This window comes from Bombina bombina, chromosome 2 (assembly GCF_027579735.1).
Source record: "Bombina bombina isolate aBomBom1 chromosome 2, aBomBom1.pri, whole genome shotgun sequence".
NCBI classification, from domain to species: Eukaryota; Metazoa; Chordata; class Amphibia; order Anura; family Bombinatoridae; genus Bombina; species Bombina bombina.
This window is the reverse complement of record NC_069500.1, coordinates 784193016-784218505: the sequence shown is the minus strand read 5'-3', so window position 1 is coordinate 784218505 and position 25490 is coordinate 784193016. Positions and strand designations below refer to the sequence as shown.

At 39.6% G+C, this 25490-nt stretch overlaps 1 protein-coding gene across 1 annotated transcript in view; it reads right to left on the bottom strand.

Annotated features, from left to right (window-relative positions):
* PGPEP1 (pyroglutamyl-peptidase I) overlaps positions 1-25490 on the bottom strand; it is a 324626-nt gene that overhangs the window by 98083 nt on the left and 201053 nt on the right. The gene's annotated exons all lie outside the window — the stretch shown is intronic.

Here is a 25490-nt window from a genome sequence, read left to right as displayed (position 1 = left end):
TGATGTATGCCACAGTTGTGACATTGTCTGTCTGAAAACAAATGAACGATTCTCTCTTTAGAAGAGGCCATGACTGAAGAGCTCTGAAAATTGCACGGAGTTCCAAAATATTGATTGGTAATCTCACCTCCTGAGATTCCCAAACCCCTTGTGCTGTCAGAGACCCCCAAACAGCTCCCCAACCTGTCAGACTTGCATCTCTTGAAATTACAGTCCAGGTCGGAAGAACAAAAGAAGCCCCCTGAACTAAACGATGGTGATCTGTCCACCACGTCAGAGAGTGTCATACAATCGGTTTTAAAGATATTAATTGAGATATCTTTGTGTAATCCCTGCACCACTGGTTCAGCATACAGAGCTGAAGAGGTCGCATGTGAAAAAGAGCAAAGGGGATCGCGTCCGATGCAGCAGTCATAAGACCTAGAATTTCCATGCATAAGGCTACCGAAGGGAATGATTGTGATTGAAGGTTTCGACAAGCTGAGATCAATTTTAGACGTCTCTTGTCTGTCAGAGACAGAGTCATGGACACTGAATCTATCTGGAAACCTAAAAAGATTACCCTTGTCTGAGGAATCAATGAACTTTTCGGTAAATTGATCCTCCAACCATGATCTTGAAGAAACAACACAAGTTGATTCGTAGGAGATTCTGCTAAATGTGAAGACTGAGCAAGTACCAAGATATCGTCCAAATAAGGAAATACCACAATACCCTGTTCTCTGATTACAGACAGAAGGGCACCGAGAACCTTTGTAAATATTCTTGGAGCTGTTGCTAGGCCAAACGGCAGAGCCACAAACTGGTAATGCTTGTCTAGGAAAGAGAATCTCAGAAACTGATAGTGATCTGGATGAATAGGAATATGCAGATATGTATCCTGTAAATCTATTGTGGACATATAATGCCCTTGCTGAACAAAAGGCAAGATAGTCCTTATAGTTACCATTTTGAATGTTGGTATCCTTACATAACGATTCAATATTTTTAGATCCAGAACTGGTCTGAAGGAATTCTCCTTCTTTGGTACAATGAAGAGATTTGAATAAAACCCCAGCCCCTGTTCCAGAACTGGAACTGGCATAATTACTCCAGCCAACTCTAGATCTGAAACACATTTCAGAAATGCTTGAGCTTTCACTGGATTTACTGGGACACGGGAAAGAAAAAATCTCTTTGCAGGAGGCCTTATCTTGAAGCCAATTCTGTACCCTTCTGAAACAATGTTCTGAATCCAAAGATTGTGAATTGAATTGATCCAAATTTCTTTGAAAAAACGTAATCTGCCCCCTACCAGCTGGGCTGGAATGAGGGCCGTACCTTCATGTGGACTTGGGAGCTGGCTTTGGTTTTCTAAAAGGCTTGGATTTATTCCAGACTGGAGATGGCTTCCAAACTGATACCGCTCCTGTGGGTGAAGGATCAGGTTTTTGTTCCTTATTGTGGCGAAAAGAACGAAAATGATTATTAGATCTAAATTTATCTTTAGATTTTTTATCCTGTGGTAAAAAAGTTCCTTTCCCTCCAGTAACAGTTGAGATAATTTATTACCCTGGAAAGAAAGGGAAAGCAAAGTTGACTTAGAAGACATATCAGCATTCCAAGTTTTAAACCATAAAGCTCGTCTAGCTAAAATAGCTCGAGACATATACCTGACATCGACTCTAATGATATCAAAGATGGCATCACAAATAAAGTTATTAGCATGTTGAAGAAGATTAACAATGCTATGAGAATTATGATCTGTTACTTGTTGCGCTAAAGCTTCTGACCAAAAAGTTGAAGCTGCAGCAACATCCGCTAAAGATATAGCTGGTCTAAGAAGATTACCTGAACATAAGTAAGCTTTTCTTAGAAAGGATTCAATCTTCCTATCTAAAGGATCCTTAAAGGAAGTACTATCTGCCGTAGGAATAGTATTACGTTTAGCAAGAGTAGAGATAGCCCCATCAACTTTAGGGATTTTGTCCCAAAACTCTAATCTGTCAGATGGCACAGGATATAATTGCTTAAAACGTTTAGAAGGAGTAAATGAATTACCCAAATTATATCCTTTCCCTGGAGATTACTTCAGAAATAGCATCAGGGACAGGAAAAACTTCTGGAATAACTACAGGAGATTTAAAAACCTTATTTAAACATTTGGATTTAGTATCAAGAGGACCAGAATCCTCTATTTCTAATGCAATTAAGATTTCTTTATGTAAAGAACGAATAAATTTCATTTTAAATAAATATGAAGATTTATCAGCATCAACCTCTGAGACAGAATCCTCTGAACCAGAGGAACCATTATCAGAATCAGAATGATGATGTTCATTTAAAAATTCATCTGAAAAATGAGAAGTTTTAAAAGACCTTTTACGTTTACTAGAAGGAGGAATAACAGACATGGCCTTCTTAATGGATTTAGAAACAAAATCTTTTATGTTAACAGGAACACTCTGAGTATTAGATGTTGACGGAACAGCAACAGGTAATGTAACATTACTAAAGGAAATATTATCTGCATTAACAAGTTTGTCATGACATTCATTACAAACAACAGCTGGAGGAACAGATACCACAAGTTTACAGCAGATACACTTAACTTTGGTCGATCCAGCACCAGGCAGAGTTTTTCCAGAAGTATCTTCTGACTCAGTGACAACCTGGGACATCTTGCAATATGTAATAGAAAAAACAACATATAAAGCAAAATTGATCAAATTCCTTAAATGACAGTTTCAGGAATGGAAAAAAATGCCAGTGAACAAGCTTCTAGCAACCAGAAGCAATAAATAATGAGACTTAAATAATGTGGAGACAATAGTGACGCCCATATTTTTTAGCGCCAAAAAAAGACGCCCACATTATTTGGCGCCTAAATGCTTTTGGTGCCAGAAATGACACCACATCCGGAACGCCGACACTTTGGGCGCAAAAAAACGTCAAAAAATGACGCAACTTCCGGCGACACGTATGATGCCGGAAACAGAAAAAAAAAATTTGCGCCAAAAAAAGTCCGTGCCAAGAATGACGCAATAAAATGAAGCATTTTCAGCCCCCGCGAGCCTAACAGCCCACAGGGAAAAAGTCAAATTTAAGGTAAGAAAAAAATTGATTGATTCATATGCATTATCCCAAATATGAAACTGACTGTCTGAAATAAGGAACGTTGAACATTCTGAGTCAAGGCAAATAAATGTTTGAATACATATATTTAGAACTTTATATAAAAGTGCCCAACCATAGCTTAGAGTGTCACAGAAAATAAGACTTACTTACCCCAGGACACTCATCTACATGTAGTAGAAAGCCAAACCAGTACTGAAACGAGAATCAGTAGAGGTAATGGTATATATAAGAGTATATCGTCGATCTGAAAAGGGAGGTAAGAGATGAATCTCTACGACCGATAACAGAGAACCTATGAAATAGACCCCGTAGAAGGAGATCATTGAATTCAAATAGGCAATACTCTCCTTACATCCCTCTGACATTCACTGCACGCTGAGAGGAAAACCGGGCTCCAACCTGCTGCGGAGCGCATATCAACGTAGAATCTAGCACAAACTTACTTCACCACCTCCATAGGAGGCAAAGTTTGTAAAACTGATTTGTGGGTGTGGTGAGGGGTGTATTTATAGGCATTTTGAGGTTTGGGAAACTTTGCCCCTCCTGGTAGGAATGTATATCCCATACGTCACTAGCTTATGGACTCTTGCTAATTACATGAAAGAAATATATATATATATACATATAAAATCCTTGTTGGTTTAGCACTCTCAAGTCACTTTCAGTCCGGGGTGCTCGGCAAAATAGGTTACAAGCATCAAAGAAAAAAACAAAAACAGCAGGCACTCTCCGTATTATATCACCAATATTTACTCCATAAAGTGACGTTTTGGTGTTTTACCCCCGTCTTGTAAGATGTAAGTCTGAAGACGGGGGTAAAACCCCGAAACTTCACTTTATGGAGTAAATATTGGTGATATAATACGGAGAGTGCCTGCTGTTTTTCTTTAATGCTTATACATATATATATATATATATATATATATATATATATATATAGATAGATAGATAGATAGATAGATACATCTGCCTATGGAACTTTAACTACAATCTCATCAAGATAAGGGGTGACAGAGTTTGCTTTCAATCTGATTTTGGAAGAAAAAGAATAAGTGCTCTGAAGGGATGACAAGTCAGCAAAGAACATGATTCTTTCATGATTGAGATAGAACATACCATTTTAAACAACTTTCCAAATAACTTCTGTTATCAAAATGACTTTATTCTCTACTGACGAGACTTCTTAGATCAACTTAGACCTTTAGTTCAGAGGGCCCAAATGAGAGGTTTGCATTTTGAAACAGGGGAAAAAAAACAGACAAGAAGGCTCTCCTCTATGGAATAAGATCGCTGTCAAAAAGGCAAGTGTAATTATTTATAATTTATAATTGTACATAAATTGTGACATACAAATCTAAATTTACAAATATTTTTTTTTTTTCGAAGTACACTTTTGTTTTTTGGAAATGCAATACAATTTTGTTTAGAATACAAATACAATTCTTTTTCGTATGGAAGTACAATTTGTTGGGTTTTTTTTTGGAATTACACTACCAGCATGTTTTAAAACACTGTAAAAATATAAATACATGTATGCTTATCTGATACATTTTTGGAATGATGAAGGTCCACAGTTCTCCATAACATATGGGATATATTTCCCGCCACTAGGAGAAGGTCATCAACCCATATTAGAGCTTAAAATCCCTCCCACCTCCCTTCTCTCTCTTAGTTTAAAGTATAGCTTGAGCAGAGAGAAGGAAACATATAGGTAGGAAAGGCAAAGCAGTGTTTGTAGAGGTGTTATTAGAAATGTTGCCCAAAAATGTAAATGGGCGGGGCCTGTGGATTATCATCATTCCAAATACATTTTGTTTTCTTTCATAAAATGATGATGGTCCACAGTCCTCCATAACACATGGAATTAAACCCAAGCAGATTGTCTATGATAGGGAAAGGGTGGGACAATTTTTTCTGGCAGTTCCAATTTAGCCAACACTGCAGCCTGAAGGACTTTCCTGCCAAAAGCTTTTTTGTGAAGAAGCAAAAACATCAAAACGATTAGATTTGCAAAAAGTATGCAGAGAAGACCTTGTGACAGCTTTGCAAGTCAGCTCCAATTATGCATCATTTTTAAACCCCCACAATGTTACAACTGCTCTTGTAGAAAGAGTTGTGATATGCTTAGGAGGTGATTTTTTTCACCACCAACTGAGCCTTGTGAATCACTTGTTTAAAAATAGAAAAAGAGTCCTAACTGGACTATGGAATAAAATGCCCCACTGAGGTTTCCCTGGATTGGAAATAAACGTATTGCTGCCCTCAGGGAAACATCAAGTAATACAAGCCACTAAGTATATTCAAGTGTCCAATCCAAAAAACAGCACTAATTTATATGTGCTTCCATTCAGCCTTGTACAAAATTCAGTACCCGATAAGCTTATCTTAGGAGAAATTAAGCATTATACCAAACAGTCAATGTGGTTTATATGTCCCTTTGCGAACACACAGTGACAGGTAAATAGCAGCCCCAGTTTCTTATGTACAAATAGATTGTAAAGGCCCCTTCGTGTGTACCCAAGCAGTCAATATAACAAATTCAACTTTGGTTAACTTTAAAGCTCCTTTCTCAAGGACACTGAAAACTCTCACCGGCTAGAAGTTGTGCTCTCCCAGGCTCCAGTCTGTCCACCATCCGCGGATCGAGCTTTCACACAGCCTGGCGTCCTTCGATTGCAGGGAAACACGTGTGCTATCTTTCCGTCACTCTGATTGGTCCGCACGAAGTGACGTATCCTCCATGTCACTCCTGCATCTGTAATCCGGATATCAGATAGGGAAATCCGAAACCCCCAGACCGTTCTATCGGGTACTGTGTATAAGCGGCTCCACTACAGATAATTAACTTTTGAAATAGATCTTACTTCCTCAGGGCAGCTCCGGTGAGCAATGCAACAAGGTGCCGGCTTGTGGCAAAAGATTACAAGCCAAAAAAACAGGAAAATATGCCAAGCACCTGAGTTATTATATAAAAAAAAACCATTAAACTTTATTGATTATCATTAAAAAATGTACAAAGTGTGGGATAACCCCCCAAAAAAAGACTATCGCGTTTCGGCTAGGAGAGCCGTACTCATAGTCCCTAAAACACTGACACACTGCTTTAAATATCCAGTATTCTGTTACCATTGGAGGATTTGCTGATCAGATATTAAAGGTACAGATGCTGACATAGGTATACTGGTACTCTTAGTGATTGCAAATCTGACTAAAATATACACCAAGCCATTTATCTGTTCATTTAATTTCTAACCCAGGAAAAAATATATACATGAATAATTAAAAATATGTATATAAATAACGTATATCCACCTTAAAAACCCTGCTTCCAAACCCATTAGGTTTCAGTCTACTTGTAGAACAAATATCAAGCCATCTTAAATAAAATAGAACACATAATGAAGAATGGATATCTGTAAATCTGAATGAGATGTATATAGGTTATCTAGGATTGCCCCACTTAAAGTAACAATGATACCTAATATATTCAAAACAGGAACAGGTGGGAGCATGAGACATGTCACATGACAGTAAACTGAATACATGCAAATGTAAATAAATAGGTTGTCTACGATTGTCCTCCTTGAGGTAATAGTAATGCCAAAATATATTCAAAACAGGAATAAGAGAAGCATATACTCAATTAACCACAATAACATAGCCTAACCTGTAAACTTGTATGCATGGATGGGAATAAAAGCCAGAGATTCCAATACAGGAGATTTCAGAACTCCTCTAGAGGAGGTAGACATAGTAGGGGGAGAAGACAAAGAGGTAGAGGCAACAGGACAGTGACATTCTCTGACAGTGAGGCTGACTCCGGTGGGGAAAGCACACAGTCAGAGAATGAGGACAGTTTCTCTCAAGAAGTAGTCAATATGAATACACAATATAACAGGAATGGAGGAACTGGCTACCATCAGAACAGAATGGGGAACAGGTCTGGATCAGGCAGGGGGAGAGCAATACATAACTACACAGTCCAGGGGGCAATATAGTCAGCAGAGAAGGTACCAGCCTACATCTGACTTCTCATACCAACCGGTACAGTCTGCCAATAATGCCAATCCAAATAGAGATGATGAGTTGGTACAATTGGAACAGGTTTTTCAGGTGGGCCACCACTCCCAGGAAGGGGGGGCACGACAGTGCATGGACCCCAGCAGGGGAGGTACCCATCTCGTCAAACGAGAGCCCCGTCCAAGTACATACCGTCATAAACTTGTCTAGCCACAATTTGGCATTTTATGAGGAGAGGGTACTATCGCTTGGTCTGGGTTTTGTGCCAACGGTGAATTTTAATCTATTTAAGACAATGTTGGACCTGAATAGGTTCATTTGCAACATTACCCTGCGAAAACATTTCTCAGCCACAGACCGAGACCAGGAAGTAGTGACCCCCGAAACCACAATCCAAAGGGGTTCCCATCAGGAACTAGACTTTCTTGAAACATGTGACCTAATTACTCTGAGGGAGTTGGAGAGAATAGAACCAGATATATCCTCATCAGAGATAGATAAGTCAGAATGATGGCAGTCATTTAAAAATTCATCTGAAATATGAGAAGTTTTAAAAGACCTTTTACGTTTACTAGAAGGAGGAATAACAGACAGAGCCTTCCGAATAGAATTAGAAACAAATTATTTAACATTAACAGGAATATCCTGAACATTAGATGTTGAAGGAACAACAACAGGTAATGGATTATTACTAATGGAAATATTATCCGCGTTAGATAGTTTATCATGACAACTAACACAAACTACAGCCGGAGGAACAGTTACCAAAAGTTTACAACAAATGCACTTAGCTTTGGTAGAACCAACATCAGGCAGCGTCTTTCCAGAAGTAGATTCTAATCCAGGGTCAGGTAGTGACATCTTGCAATATGTAATAGAAAAAACAACATATAAAGCAAAATTATCAAATTCCTTAAATGACAGTTTCAGGAATGGAAAAAAATGCAAAACAAAACAGGCCTCTAGAAACCAGAAGCAACTAAAAAAGGGAGACTGAAATAATGTGAAAAAAACTGGCGCCAAGTATGAAGCCCACATTTTTTAGCGGCAAAAAAAGTCTGCAACAAACATGCGTCAAAAATGATGCAACTACGTGAAAACTTCCGGCGCCAACTATGACGCCGGAAATGACGATATTCTCATGCCAAAAAAGTCTTGCGCCAAAAATGACGCAATAAATTGTAGCATTTTCTGCACCCGCGAGCCTAACAGCCCGCAATTTAGAAGAAAAAAAGTCAATTGAAAATTTTAAGGTAAGAAAAAATATTTAGTTCATATGCATTTTCCCAAAAAATGAAACTGACAGTCTGAAAGAAGGAACACTGATTATCCTGAATCATGGCAAATATAAGTTTAAAACATATATTTAGAACTTTACATATAACGTGCCCAACCATAGCTTAGAGTGTCATAAATAAAATAAGACTTACTTACCCTAAGACACTCATCTACATATAGTAGATAGCCAAACCAGTACTGAAAACGAGAATCAGTAGAGGTAATCGTATATAAGAGTATATCGTCGATCTGAAAAGGGAGGTAGGAGAAGAAATCTCTACGACCGATAACAGAGAACCTATGAAATAGATCCCCTAGAGGAAGACCAAGGTATTCAAATAGGCAATACTCTCTTCACATCCCTCTGACATTCACTGCACTCTGAGAGGAAAACCGGGCTTCAGCCTGCTGCGAAGCACATATCAACGTAAACATCGAGCACAAACTTACTTCACCACCTCCATGGGAGGCAAAGTTTGTAAAACTGAATTGTGGGTGTGGTGAGGGGTGTATTAATAGGCATTTTGAGGTTTGGGAAACTTTGCCCCTCCTGGTAGGAATGTATATCCCATACGTCACTAGCTCATGGACTCTTGCCAATTACATAAAAGAAAACTATCCCTGCATCTCCAGACTCTAACTTTCATCAATACTCTCACTGAGAGGTTGACATGACTACTTAAAACTCCAGTCCTATCTCGAAGGGCAGATAACCTTTTTCAGGACTCTCCGAATCTTCTGACACTTCTCTGCCACCTCCTAATCTGACGAAAGGCAAAGAATAACTGGGGTAATGAGGAAGTGGGAGGGATATTTAAGCCTTTGGCTGGGGTGTCTTTGCCTCCTCCTGGTGGCCAGGTGTTGTATTTCCCAACAGTAAGGAATGAAGCCGTGGACTCTGCATGATGAGGAAAGCTCAACTCCAGCCCTGATATGTCACTAACAAGCCATATCTAAGCCAATCAAAGGATTTACTAATTTGAGGTGAATCAGTGATTCAGTTGAATCAGAGACTGCCCTATCAGGAGTGCTCGAGGGTAGAAATGAGAAAACAGAATTTATGTTTACCTGATAAATTACTTTCTCCAACGGTGTGTCCGGTCCACGGCGTCATCCTTACTTGTGGGGATATTCTCCTCCCCAACAGGAAATGGCAAAGAGCCCAGCAAAGCTGGTCACATGATCCCTCCTAGGCTCCGCCTTCCCCAGTCATTCGACCGACGTAAAGGAGGAATATTTGCATAGGAGAAATCATATGATACCGTGGTGACTGTAGTTAAAGAAAATAAATTATCAGACCTGATTAAAAAACCAGGGCGGGCCGTGGACCGGACACACCGTTGGAGAAAGTAATTTATCAGGTAAACATAAATTCTGTTTTCTCCAACATAGGTGTGTCCGGTCCACGGCGTCATCCTTACTTGTGGGAACCAATACCAAAGCTTTAGGACACGGATGAAGGGAGGGAGCAAATCAGGTCACCTAGATGGAAGGCACCACGGCTTGCAAAACCTTTCTCCCAAAAATAGCCTCAGAAGAAGCAAAAGTATCAAATTTGTAAAATTTAGTAAAAGTGTGCAGTGAAGACCAAGTCGCTGCCTTACATATCTGATCAACAGAAGCCTCGTTCTTGAAGGCCCATGTGGAAGCCACAGCCCTAGTGGAATGAGCTGTGATTCTTTCAGGAGGCTGCCGTCCGGCAGTCTCGTAAGCCAATCTGATGATGCTTTTAAGCCAAAAAGAGAGAGAGGTAGAAGTTGCTTTTTGACCTCTCCTTTTACCAGAATAAACAACAAACAAGGAAGATGTTTGTCTAAAATCCTTTGTAGCATCTAAATAGAATTTTAGAGCACGAACTACATCCAAATTGTGTAACAAACGTTCCTTCTTTGAAACTGGATTCGGACACAAAGAAGGCACGACTATCTCCTGGTTAATGTTTTTGTTAGAAACAACTTTCGGAAGAAAACCAGGTTTAGTACGCAAAACCACCTTATCTGCATGGAACACCAGATAAGGAGGAGAACACTGTAGAGCAGATAATTCTGAAACTCTTCTAGCAGAAGAAATTGCAACCAAAAACAAAACTTTCCAAGATAATAACTTAATATCAACGGAATGTAAGGGTTCAAACGGAACCCCCTGAAGAACTGAAAGAACTAAATTGAGACTCCAAGGAGGAGTCAAAGGTTTGTAAACAGGCTTGATTCTAACCAGAGCCTGAACAAAGGCTTGAACATCTGGCACAGCTGCCAGCTTTTTGTGAAGTAACACAGACAAGGCAGAAATCTGTCCCTTCAAAGAACTTGCAGATAATCCTTTCTCCAAACCTTCTTGAAGAAAGGATAGAATCTTAGGAATTTTTATCTTGTCCCAAGGGAATCCTTTAGATTCACACCAACAGATATATTTTTTCCATATTTTGTGGTAGATTTTTCTAGTTACAGGCTTTCTGGCCTGAACAAGAGTATCAATGACAGAATCTGAGAACCCTCGCTTTGATAAGATCAAGCGTTCAATCTCCAAGCAGTCAGTTGGAGTGAGACCAGATTCGGATGTTCGAACGGACCTTGAACAAGAAGGTCTCGTCTCAAAGGTAGCTTCCATGGTGGAGCCGATGACATATTCACCAGGTCTGCATACCAAGTCCTGCGTGGCCACGCAGGAGCTATCAAGATCACCGATGCCCTCTCCTGATTGATCCTGGCTACCAGCCTGGGGATGAGAGGAAACGGCGGGAATACATAAGCTAGTTTGAAGGTCCAAGGTGCTACTAGTGCATCTACTAGAGTCGCCTTGGGATCCCTGGATCTGGACCCGTAGCAAGGAACCTTGAAGTTCTGACGAGAGGCCATCAGATCCATGTCTGGAATGCCCCACAATTGAGTAATTTGGGCAAAGATTTCCGGATGGAGTTCCCACTCCCCCGGATGAAATGTCTGACGACTCAGAAAATCCGCTTCCCAATTTTCCACTCCTGGGATGTGGATTGCAGACAAGTGGCAGGAGTGAGTCTCCGCCCATTGAATGATTTTGGTCACTTCTTCCATCGCCAGGGAACTCCTTGTTCCCCCCTGATGGTTGATGTACGCAACAGTCGTCATGTTGTCTGATTGAAACCTTATGAACTTGGCCTTTGCTAGCTGAGGCCAAGCCTTGAGAGCATTGAATATCGCTCTCAGTTCCAGAAAATTTATCGGGAGAAGAGATTCTTCCCGAGACCAAAGACCCTGAGCTTTCAGGGGTCCCCAGACCGCGCCCCAGCCCACCAGACTGGCGTCGGTCGTGACAATGACCCACTCTGGTCTGTGGAAGCTCATCCCCTGTGACAGGTTGTCCAGGGACAGCCACCAACGGAGTGAATCTCTGGTCCTCTGATCGACTTGTATCGTCGGAGACAAGTCTGTATAGTCCCCATTCCACTGACTGAGCATGCACAGTTGTAATGGTCTTAGATGAATTCGCGCAAAAGGAACTATGTCCATTGCCGCTACCATCAAACCTATTACTTCCATGCACTGCGCTATGGAAGGAAGAGGAACAGAATGAAGTATTTGACAAGAGTTTAGAAGTTTTGATTTTCTGGCCTCTGTCAGAAAAATCCTCATTTTTAAGGAGTCTATTATTGTTCCCAAGAAGGGAACCCTTGTTGACGGAGATAGAGAACTTTTTTCTACGTTCACTTTCCACCCGTGAGATCTGAGAAAGGCCAGGACAATGTCCGTGTGAGCCTTTGCTTGTGGAAGGGACGACGCTTGAATCAGTATGTCGTCCAAGTAAGGTACTACTGCAATGCCCCTTGGTCTTAGCACCGCTAGAAGGGACCCTAGTACCTTTGTGAAAATTCTTGGAGCAGTGGAACGGAAGTGCCACAAACTGGTAATGCTTGTCCAGAAATGCGAACCTTAGGAACCGATGATGTTCCTTGTGGATAGGAATATGTAGATACGCATCCTTTAAATCCACCGTGGTCATGAATTGACCTTCCTGGATGGAAGGAAGAATTGTTCGAATGGTTTCCATTTTGAACGATGGAACCTTGAGAAACTTGTTTAGGATCTTGAGATCTAAGATTGGTCTGAATGTTCCCTCTTTTTTGGGAACTACGAACAGATTGGAGTAGAACCCCATCCCTTGTTCTCCTAATGGAACAGGATGAATCACTCCCATTTTGAACAGGTCTTCTACACAATGTAAGAATGCCTGTTTTTTTATGTGGTCTGAAGACAATTGAGACCTGTGGAACCTCCCCCTTGGGGGAAGCCCCTTGAATTCCAGAAGATAACCTTGGGAGACTATTTCTAGCGCCCAAGGATCCAGAACATCTCTTGCCCAAGCCTGAGCGAAGAGAGAGAGTCTGCCCCCCACCAGATCCGGTCCCGGATCGGGGGCCAACATCTCATGCTGTCTTGGTAGCAGTGGCAGGTTTCTTGGCCTGCTTACCTTTGTTCCAGCCTTGCATTGGCCTCCAGGCTGGCTTGGCTTGAGAAGTATTACCCTCTTGCTTAGAGGACGTAGCACTTGGGGCTGGTCCGTTTCTGCGAAAGGGACGAAAATTAGGTTTATTTTTGGCCTTGAAAGACCTATCCTGAGGAAGGGCGTGGCCCTTGCCCCCAGTGATATCAGAAATAATCTCTTTCAAGTCAGGGCCAAACAGCGTTTTCCCCTTGAAAGGAATGTTAAGCAATTTGTTCTTGGAAGACGCATCCGCTGACCAAGATTTTAGCCAAAGCGCTCTGCGCGCCACAATAGCAAACCCAGAATTTTTCGCCGCTAATCTAGCCAATTGCAAAGTGGCGTCTAGGGTGAAAGAGTTAGCCAATTTGAGAGCATGAATTCTGTCCAAAATCTCCTCATAAGAAGAATCTTTATTGAGCGCCTTTTCTAGTTCATCGAACCAGAAACACGCTGCTGTAGTGACAGGAACAATGCATGAAATTGGTTGTAGAAGGTAACCTTGCTGAACAAACATCTTTTTAAGCAAACCCTCTAATTTTTTATCCATAGGATCTTTGAAAGCACAACTATCTTCTATGGGTATAGTGGTGCGTTTGTTTAGAGTAGAAACCGCCCCCTCGACCTTGGGGACTGTCTGCCATAAGTCCTTTCTGGGGTCGACCATAGGAAACAATTTCTTAAATATAGGGGGAGGGACGAAAGGTATGCCGGGCCTTTCCCATTCTTTATTTACAATGTCCGCCACCCGCTTGGGTATAGGAAAAACTTCGGGGGGCCCCGGGACCTCTAGGAACTTGTCCATTTTACATAATTTCTCTGGAATGACCAAATTCTCACAATCATCCAGAGTAGATAACACCTCCTTAAGCAGGGCGCGGAGATGTTCCAATTTAAATTTAAATGTAATCACATCAGGTTCAGCTTGTTGAGAAATTTTCCCTGAATCTGAAATTTCTCCCTCAGACAAAACCTCCCTGGCCCCCTCAGACTGGTGTAGGGGCACTTCAGAACCAATATCATCAGCGTCCTCATGCTCTTCAGTATTTTCTAAAACAGAGCAGTCGCGCTTTCGCTGATAAGTGGGCATTTTGGCTAAAATGTTTTTGATAGAATTATCCATTACAGCCGTTAATTGTTGCATAGTAAGGAGTATTGGCGCACTAGATGTACTAGGGGCCTCCTGTGTGGGCAAGACTGGTGTAGACGAAGGAGGGGATGATGCAGTACCATGCTTACTCCCCTCACTTGAGGAATCATCTTGGGCATCATTTTCTCTAAATTTTGTGTCACATAAATCACATCTATTTAAATGAGAAGGAACCTTGGCTTCCCCACATACAGAACACAGTCTATCTGGTAGTTCAGACATGTTAAACAGGCATAAACTTGATAACAAAGTACAAAAAACGTTTTAAAATAAAACCGTTACTGTCACTTTAAATTTTAAACTGAACACACTTTATTACTGCAAATGTGAAAAAGTATGAAGGAATTGTTCAAAATTCACCAAAATAACGGAACCGGAGCCGTTTTTATATTTAACCCCTTTACAGTCCCTGGTATCTGCTTTGCTGAGACCCAACCAAGCCCAAAGGGGAATACGATACCAAATGACGCCTTCAGAAAGTCTTTTCTATGTATCAGAGCTCCTCACACATGCATCTGCATGTCATGCTTCCCAAAAACAAGTGCGCAATAGAGGCGCGAAAATGAGGCTCTGCCTATGATTAGGGAAAGCCCCTAGAGAATAAGGTGTCCAATACAGTGCCTGCCGGTTATTTTACATAATTCCCAAGAATAAAATAATTCCTCAAAGCTATGAAGTATAAAATATGCTTATATATCAATCGTTTTAGCCCAGAAAATGTCTACAGTCTTAAAAGCCCTTGTGAAGCCCTTTTTTTCTTTATGTAATAAAAATGGCTTACCGGATCCCATAGGGAAAATGACAGCTTCCAGCATTACATCGTCTTGTTAGAAATGTGTCATACCTCAAGCAGCAAAAGTCTGCTCACTGTTTCCCCCAACTGAAGTTAATTCCTCTCAACAGTCCTGTGTGGAAACAGCCATCGATTTTAGTAATGGTTGCTAAAATCATTTTCCTCTTACAAACAGAAATCTTCATCTCTTTTCTGTTTCAGAGTAAATAGTACATACCAGCACTATTTTAAAATAACAAACTCTTGATTGAATAATAAAAACTACAGTTAAACACCAAAAAACTCTAAGCCATCTCCGTGGAGATGTTGCCTGTACAACGGCAAAGAGAATGACTGGGGAAGGCGGAGCCTAGGAGGGATCATGTGACCAGCTTTGCTGGGCTCTTTGCCATTTCCTGTTGGGGAGGAGAATATCCCCACAAGTAAGGATGACGCCGTGGACCGGACACACCTATGTTGGAGAAACACAGCTTTCTTTGATATGTCATGTTTACAATAGCTACATCAGGAAAAAAAAATAATGAAGGCCAATCCCTGGAGTACCCCTTGCCAATGCCCCAAGGGGTACATGTATTACAGGTTGAGAAACTAGGAGACAGAGCATGCAATTTTAAGCAACTTTATAATTTACTTCTATTATCAATTTTTATTTGTTCTCTTGAGTCCACAACGTCATTCAATTATTAGTGGGGATATCACTCCTGGCCAGCAGAAAGAGGCAAAAAACACCACAGCAAAGCTGTTAAGTGTCACTCCCCTACCCATAATCCCCAGTCATTCGACCGAAGGGAAATGGAAAAGGAATAACACAAAGGTGTAGAGAGAGGTGTCTGAGGTTTAGTAAAATATAACTGTCTTAATAAAAGGGTGGGGACTCTCCATACCCGGAAAGAAAGAAAATTATCAGGTAAGCATGAATTTTTTTTTCATTCCTAAGATATGGAGAGTTCACAACGTCATTCAATTACTAGTGGGAACCAATACCCAAGCAAGATGACACAGAATGAACAGGGAGGGAGAACTAGACAGGCAGACCTAAACCGAAGGCACCACCGCTTGAAGAACCTTTCTCCCAAAAGAGGCCTCAGCCTAGGCAAAAGTATCAAATTTGTAAAAAGTATGCAGAGAGGACCAAGTTGCAGCCTTGCAAATCTGTTCCACAGAAGCTTAATTTTTGAAAGCCCAAGAAGAGGAGACAGCCCTAGTGGAATGAGCTGTAATTCTCTCAGGAGGCTGCTGTCCAGCAGTCTCATAAGCAAAACAAATTCTACTTCTCAACCAGAGGGAAAGAGAAGTAGCAGTAGCCTTTTGACCCTTACGCTTTCCTGAGAAACAAACAAACATGGCAGAAGACTGGCGAAAATCTAGCTTTTGTTCTATCTCAGGAGTGCTGTTCTCTCTCTTTTGATATTTATGAAAATCTTTAGTCGACTGTAGGTAGAATTTTAGAGCATGCACAACTTCCAAGTTGTGCAAAAGACGTTCTTTATGAGAAGAAGGATTGGGACAGAGAGAAGGAACAACAATTTCCTGATTAATATTTCTATCCGAAACCACTTTAGGAAGAAACCCCAATTTAGTATGAAGAACCGCCCTATCAGTATGAAAGATAAGGTACGGTTTATCACACTAACACCGAGAGTTCCGAAACTCTCCGAGCAGAAGATATAGCAATAAGAAACAAAACCTTCCAAGATAGAAACTTAATATCTATGGAATGCATTGGCTCAAACAGAGCCTGCTGCAAAACTTTAAGAACAAGATTAAGGTTCCAAGGAGGAGCAACAGGTTTAAACACAGGCCTGATTCTGACCAGGGCCTGACAAAAAGATTAAACATCTGGCACATCCGCCAGACGCTTGTGTAAAAAAATAGATAATGCAGAAATCTGACCTTTCAGAGAACTGACTGACAATCCTTTCTCCAGACCTTCCTGGAGAAAAGACAAGATTCTAGGAATCCTGACCCTACTACAAGAGTAGCCCTTAGATTCACACCAATAAAGGTATTTACGCCATACCTTATGGTAAATTTTTCGAGTAACAGGCTTGCAAGCCTGGATCATGGTCTCAATGAAAATGAAATAAAAGTCCACGCTTAGACAGAGCTAAGTGTTCAATCTCCAAGCAGGCCGAGATGACATCTTAACTAGGTCTGCATACCAGATCCTGCAAGGCCATGCAGGAGCTATTAGAATTACTGATGCTCTCTCCTGTTTGATACGAGCAATAACTTGTGGAAGGAGCGCAGACGGAGGAAACAGGAATGCTAGACCGAAATCCCAAGGAACCGTCAGAGCATCTATCAGAGCGGCCTGAGGATCTCTTGACCTTGAAATGTACCTTGGAAGCTTGGCGTTCTGCCGAAAAGCCATCAGATCCAACTCCGGCACCCCCCATTTGAGGGTTAACCTGGAGAACACCTCCAGATGGAGAGCCCACTCCCCGGGATGAAATGTCTGCTCAGGAAATCCACTTCCCAGTTGTCTACTCCAGGAATGTGGATGGCAGATAGATTGTGAGCTTCCGCCCACTGAATAATCCATGCCACCTCCATCATGGCTAAGGAAGTCCGAGTTCCTCCCTGGTGGTTGATGTAAGCCACTGAGGTGATGTTGTCCAACTGAAACCTGATAAACCGGGCTAAGGACAATTGAGGCCAAGCCATCAGAGCATTGTAAATCGCTCTCAATTCCAAGATGTTTATGGGGAGAGCAGACTCCTCCCGAGTCCATAGTCCCTGAGACTTTAACGAGTCCTAGCAGGCTGGCGTCTGTGGTCACGATAACCCAGGAAGGTCTCTGGAAGCATGTATAGATAGGGTAATTTGAACAATCTAACTCACTCCAGATATAGCCTCCTTCACTAGTGTAGTCTTCTCACAAGTGACTACACCTAAAGTTTTTGAAAAAAAAGAAATTATAGTGGGGTAGGAAGGGGCGCTGAACCGCAATCTGGAAATGTATATAACTTAAGACCTTTGCATTAATTTATATTTAGTTGGGGTAGAGAATACCAATATTAAATCTTATATGAGGTGTGATGGTAAAATAAAATAAAATAATATAATATAATAAACTTCTATCTTTTAGTTAGGGTAGATAATACCAATAATATGAGGTTCAGGTATGATGATAAAATTAAATAGTATAATAATCTTCTATCTTTTCAGTGATAATATAATGTGTGCTGCGTGGAAAGCTGCTTAGTGAAAGTGTTAATGAAAGTTAAAACATGCTCATTTCTCCTTGTTTATGTAAGGTAAAAAAAAAAAAAATTAAATCGTGAGAGTAAATAGGTGTGAAATTAGTGTTAGAGCAGTAAGTTTAAAAAGACTCTATGTCACCAGGTAGATCTTCTGTGTATATAGTATACGTGCAGTATGGATGATAATTGTTGTAGTGAAAAGTAGGGGTGCAAAAAAATATAGTTAAATATATTTGTGATTAAATTAGTACTGGGAACTAGGGATCCTCACAAGTTTTAGATTTTAGGTAGAAAATATGGATCCTAATTAAAAATGAGAAAAAAGGGATAGTATGCAGATTAGTGTTATAATGTTAATTTATTAAGTAAGTTCATACTAAGAAATAAAAATTCCTTACAGACATTGATAGCAATAAAATATTAAACAGTAATGTTCTAAAAAATTAGATTCTAAAAACACTGGTGTTATAAATGCATTAAAAACTACAATTCTAATTTAAAACTACAATTCTGACAGAGAAGACTCCAATAGCTGCTAATATGTTAGATGATGGGCATATAATAAAGTGAAAACAAGTAGAGGCATAAGTTGATACAGTAACAATAAACCACTATAAACTGATAAGAGGAGTTAGTTTTCAAACACTAGTATGAATTAATATTGAAAACAATGATAAGCCTTTTCTCTGTTGGTAGTATGTAACAGGTGTTTCAAAGTGGTGTGTGTCTTATTAGACACAGTGTTGCAAGCTTTAATTAGAGGGCTTTTCCTAGCATAGGTTGATACAGTAACAATAAACCATTGCAGATTGATAAGTATAGTTAGCTTTCATACACCAGTATGAACCAATGGTAAAAACAATGATAAGCCTTTTCTGTATTGATAGTCTGTAATGAGTGTTTTCAAAATGCTGTGTGTCTTATTAAACGCAGTGTTGCAAGCTTTAATTAGAGGGCTTTTCCTAGCAGGTGTTTACCCACAGTCTTTCCTTTTTTGTAGTTCCTTTAAAAGTTTCCAATTAGAGATGTCACACAGTACCTTTATGTATAAAAAACGCTCCTCCGTGTATTCTTACTTTTCCTGTCAGTGTTTGATATATCAGCTGTCCGGTTCGGCAATAGAGTCACGTGGGTTCTTTGAGACTAATCAGAGGTTCTCCTTGTTTAAATTAAGTGCGCGCACTTCATTCCTTTTAAATATTTTTCAGTATGTGGCTCCTCTCGCTGTACATTAACTAACAGGGATTTCTTATTTCAAACCTCCTGTTAGAGACAACGGTCCTGGGTGCCAAGTTTGTCTGTAGCTGTAGGGCGGATCAACGCGTATCGGCAACAGAGCCTTTTTCAAGATGCCCATCAGCTTACTGTGGTTGCCTTTTAAACTCTTGTTTCAGTAGGTGGAGCGTATTGTGGGAGGGAGTGTTAACTCCTATGTTGCCAGACATAATGTGATTCGCCTCTGAAAGCTTGTATTTCTTAGTAAAAAAAACATGGACTATGCAGAATAATATAGTATCGTACTGGAATTAGTATTGTTAAGGCTTCATTCTTTTCTGAGGTTATTAGATTACTGTCATTGTTAAAAGGTTCATTTCTGGTGTTGGCTTCCTCGTAATGAAATTTCTCAAAAAAATAAAATAATTGAATACATATGTATAAAACATTAGAAATGTATCCCAAAAAAATCAAATATTTAGAAATACATACATTCATGTTAAGAGTTAACTGTAATACATTAGGGTTATATCCCAATTTTAAAAAATTAATTAAAAACCTGGACTAAGTTATAACTGTTCTCGCTTCATCCTTTGTTAAAGGATAATATACCATTCTTACTTAATCATTTGTACCGAGTGATAAAGTATCATACTAGATTTAATATTAATAGGACTTCATTCCTTTTGATGGATGAAAATCCAACTAGTCCTTTGTTAAAAAATAACCTACTATTCTCACTTTATCATTTGTTAAAAGACAGTATAAACTGTAGATGATTAATACTGTATAATGGGCTGGTTACTTTTACTTTAATAGAGATCAGATTTTATTATATGATGGGTTAGTTTCCTTTACTTAGTAAAGATCTTGTTTAGAGTTGTGTTTAGATTCCTAGACTTAATTGTCACTTAGTGAAAAAATGAAAAAGATTGAATACATATTTATAAAGCAATAAAATGTATACTAAAATATTCAAATATGGAAATTACATACATTCATGTTAGGAGTTAACTATAATACATTAGGATTATATCCCCATTTTTAAAATATAAACCTGGACTAAGTCTTACTGTTCTCACTTCATCCTTTGTTAAAGGATATTATACCATTCTTACTTAATCATTTGTACAGGGTGATAAAGTGTCCTGATAGAGTTAATATTAGTAGGACTTCATTTTTTTTGTTGTGTAAAACTCCAATGTGGAGAAGTAATTTTTGTGTTTGTTTCAGAATAAGTGCTATTTTTAAAAAAGATTGGAAAGAATAAATAAATATGTTTTTTAAAAAAATATATATATATTATTTATATATATATAAATATATATATATATATATATATATATATATATATTTTTAATATATATATATATATATATATATATATATATATATATATATATATATATATTTTTAATATATATATATATATATATATATATATATATATATATATATATATATATATATAAATACTGATGTTAGGGGTAAGCTATAGTAACATTAAGATTACATCCCACTATTAATTAATATCTCTGGAAGCATGTGCCCTGAGACAGATGGTCCTGAGAAAGACACCACGGGAGAGTCTCTCTTGTCAACTGGTCTAGATCTATCCTGTGAGACAGATCCGAATGGTCTCCGTTCCATTGTCTGAACATGCATAATTGCAGAGCTCTCAAATGGAATCGAGCAAAGGGAATGATGTCCAGGGAAGCGACCATCAGACCAATTACCTCCATACATTGAGCCACTGATTGCCGAACAGTAGACTGTAGAGAGAGGCAAGAGGAGAGAATTCTGGATTTTCTGACCTCCGTCAGAATTTTTTTTATAGATAGGGAATCTATTATAGTCCCAAAGAAAACCACCCTTGTAGCTGGAACAAGGGAACTCTTTTCCAGATTCAATTTCCAACCGTGGGAACGTAGAAAAAAAAGACAACAAGATCTCTGTATGAGAGTTTTCTTGTTTAAAAGATGGAGCCTGAACCAATATGTCGTCCAGGTAGGGTGCCACAGCAATTCCCCGAGACCTGATCACTGCCAAGAGAGCCCCCAGAACCTTTCAGAAAATTCTGGGAGCTGTGGCAAGGCCAAACTGAAGAGCCACAAACTAAAAGTGTTTGTCTAGAAAGGCGAATATTAGGAATTTTTGATAATCCATGTGGATGGGAACATGAAGATACGCTTCCTTCAGGTCTATGGTCGTCATGAACTGACTGACCCTCTTGGACCAAAGGAATGATGGAACAAATGGTTTCCATTTTGAAGGACGGTACCCTGAGAAACTTGTTGAGGCACTTTAGGTCTAAAATGGGTCGAAAAGGTCCCTCTTTTTTGGGCACCACAAACAGATTTGAATAGAATCCTAGACCCTGTTCCCTTACTGGAACTGGAACAATCACTCCCAAGGAAGAAAGATCCTGAACTCAGTTCAAGAATGCCTCTCTTTTTACCTGGTCTGCAGATAATCTTGAGAGGTGGAATTAGCCCCTGGTAGGGAAAGTTTTGAATTCTATTTTGTAACCCTAAGATACTATGTCCACAGCCCAAGGATCTGGGACATCTCATCTCCACGCTTGACAAAACAGGGAAACTCTGCCCCCCACTTGATCCAATCCTGGACCAGGGGCCGACCCTTCATGCTGACTTAGACTCAGCTGGGGTTTATTTGATTGCTTCCCCTTATTCCAAGACTGATTGGGCTTCCAAGAAGACTTGGACTGCTCCTGCTTGGAAGAGGGAGAGGAAGACTTTTGACCTTTGAAGTTACGAAAGGAAAGAAAATTACTTTGAAGTATTTTGAGTCTGTTCTTTTTGTCTTGCTGTAGAAAAGACCCTTTTACACCCGTAATATTAGAAATTATTTCTGCCAGACCAGGTCCGAAGAACAAGGTCTTACCCTTGTAAGGAAGCGCAAGAAGCTTGGACTTAGAGGTAACATCAGCCGACCAAGATTTTAGTCACAATGCCCTGCGGGCTAGGACAGTGAAGCCAGACATCTTGGCTCCCAGTCTAATAACCTGCATGTTAGCATCAGAAATAAAGGAATTGGCTAGTTTGAGAGCCTTAATCCTATCTTGTGATTAAAATAACACCTTTAATGTAGATTACGCCCTATCAAAGAATCACACTCACACTTTAAAAAATATAAAACAGCACTATGACCACAGTTATACAAGCTGCAAACCCGCTCTGTCGTTTTCTTCCAGATGTAAACAGCTCCGGATCTACATGTCCACCAATCACTGAAAAGGGTCAGTTTCCGGTATGATCAATTGGATGTCTTGATGCCCTTTGCAGTCCTTCCACTGGAAACACACCCTTTTAAGTGATTGGTGGACAAGTAGATCCAGAGCTGTTTACATCTGGAAGAAAACGACGGAGCGAGTTTGCAGCTTGTATAACTGTGGTCATCGTGCTATTTTATATTTTTTAAAGTGTGAGTGCGATTCTTTAATAGGGCATATCTACATTAAAGGTGTTATTTTAATCTGCACTTATATGCGTTTGTGCGCTCCTGTTCTCTCTTTTGTTATTGCAGTTCTCTACCCAGAGTTCGTGATGGGACTATTTTAAAGGAGCAGCCTCCTGGATTCACAAAGACCCAACATTGGAATATTCTTCCCTTTTTTCCCCTTATGGACACATAAGACTTAAGTGTGGTTAGTTGTGTCAGATTTTCGTTTCTATCATAAGAGGGGATTATTTAGTAAACCACATGAATATACAATTTACACATCATATAACATTGGTATAGTGTATTGTATTTGCAGAAGGAGTTATTTATATGTAGTTTATATTTTTATTGATAGTATTCTTATAAGTATATGTTATATGACTCACGGTAGCGCCTAGTATATATTCATTTTTATCTTGTATACATCTTCTTCAAATAAGCTTCCAGCTTTTTGTCCATGGGATCCTTAAAGGAGCAGCTATCCTCTTAAAGGAATCGTAGTTCTCTTAGCCAGAGTAGATATAGCCCCTTCTACTTTAGGCACCGTGCGCCAAGAATCTTTAATAGAGTCAGCAACAGAAAACATCTTTTTAAATATGGGAGACGGGGAGAAAGGAATCCCTGGCTTCTCCCATTCCTGTGAAATAATCTCTGTCACACGGTCTGGGACAGGAAAAACTTCCACAGAGGAAAGAACATCATAGTATTTATTAAGTTTACTAGACTTCTTAGGGTTGACAAAAACAGAAGTATCAGAGTCGTCCAAAGTAGCCGATACCTCCTTTAACAGTACACAAAGGTGTTTAAGCTTAAATTTGAAGTTTACTTCTTCAGTATCAGATGAAGGAATAATACTGTCCAAATCTGAGATTTCACCCTCAGAGGCTACTGACATATCCTCCTCATCAGACTTATGAGGGAGGGCAACCTGCATAGCAGTAGGTGGAACAGAAACCTTACTATCTGAATGTCTAATTTTCCTCTTGCGATTTCCCAGCATAGGAAAAGCAGATAATGTCGCAGATACCGCAGAAGATACCTGTGCAGCAAAATCTGCAGGCAAATAAACTTCTCCAGAAGGCTGAGAGGAACTGCAGGGCACTGTATGTGATGCCATAGACTTGGGACGTTTGAGGAGAAAGCTGTGGCATTGCCTGAACAGCATCATCCTGAGAGACATTGGGCTCAGTGGGCAGCAATTTATCTTTAAATTGAAGTGTTCTAGCTAAGCATGCAGCACAGAATTGCATAGACAAAACAATTTGTGCCTCTAGGCATAACAAGCATTTGCCAAAAGACAGAGTGTGTTCCATGTCCATAATACTAAATAAAAATTCCCCAAATTGTAGAATTTTTTTTAAATACACTGTCACTGTAAGAATATTTAATACCACAGCCGCTTAACGTTATGCAAAAATTCATTAAAATAATAAACCAATCAGGCCCCCTACACCTCAGACAGACTGAGGTGCCTTACCGTAACACTTATACACAGTTTGGCTGCCAGAAGTCTCTAAAACGATCGTATAGTAGATCGACACTGAAGAGACTGAAATTCAATGACGCCACTCCACTCTGTGAATATCCAACAGCAGAGAGAAGTCCCATGACCGGCAGAGAGAGGAAACTATGCAGTAGGTAAAAGGCGTACATTTCCCTCTGCCTACAACACCGGAGCTAAATTTACATAAACGCTCAAGCAGTCTGTCAGTTAACCTGTTCTAGCTAAACAAGCAAAGAAAACCAACTGCCAAATTTTAAGTTTATACATAAATCCTTGTATAAAACATAAGCCACATACATACTAATAAAGTATTTCAAATTAGCCCAAAGAGGAAAAACGTCCCAATAAATGGAAGATTAACCTCTAGTCTCAACATACATAATGTGCCTGCCGAATGCCAATGAGAATCCTATATAAAGGATTTTAAAAATGTCCCCTTCTACTGCATATTAAATATTCTTCTGAAGTTCAAGTCTCCAAGACCTAAAAGACAAAATCACTTACCTGCAGTCTAGTTGTCCGGCAGGAAGACAGCTCACAAGGCGTGAAAGGACACATACTCCTTACAGAGACCTGTAGAAAAAGAAAGAACAGAGTAACCAACTCTGGCTTTCTGTACCATGGGCAGCAATCTGTTAGGAAACAAAGCAAGGACTACCTCAAAACTTCCTAACCGCTTAAAAGCCACCACTACACTACTGAACAGATTGACTTGGACTCATCTAAACCCAAATCCTTGCTTGTAGGGTAAAGAACCCGAAAAAATAATTAATTTCTTCAGACACAAAACTTCACCTCCTCCATTAACAGAGGCAAAGAGAATGACTGGGGATTATGGGTAGGGGAGTGACACTTAACAGCTTTGCTGTGGTGCTCTTTGCCTCCTCCTGCTGGACAGGAGTGAAATTCCCACTAGTAATTGAATGACGTTGTGGACTCTCCATATCTTAGGAAACAAAGTGTATTAATATAACCGTGTTGGTTATGCAAAAACTGGGGAAAGGGTAAAAGAGAGATTATCTATGTTTTTAAACAATAAAAATTCTGGAGCAGACTGTCCCTTTAAATAAATCTTGCCACTTCTCATATTATTACTTTTAAATTTTGTAGCAAAATTCAGTTTTGATAGTACTTGGTTAATTTTTGTTTCTTTTTGTTAAACATTCAACTTTTTAAAAATGACCCTTCGACCATCTTGTTTAAAGTTCACTAGCTGTTTGCTGTACCGTTTCATACAAAATGATGGTTCCTTTCCATGAACAAATAAACACATTTACTGGTGAAATGATT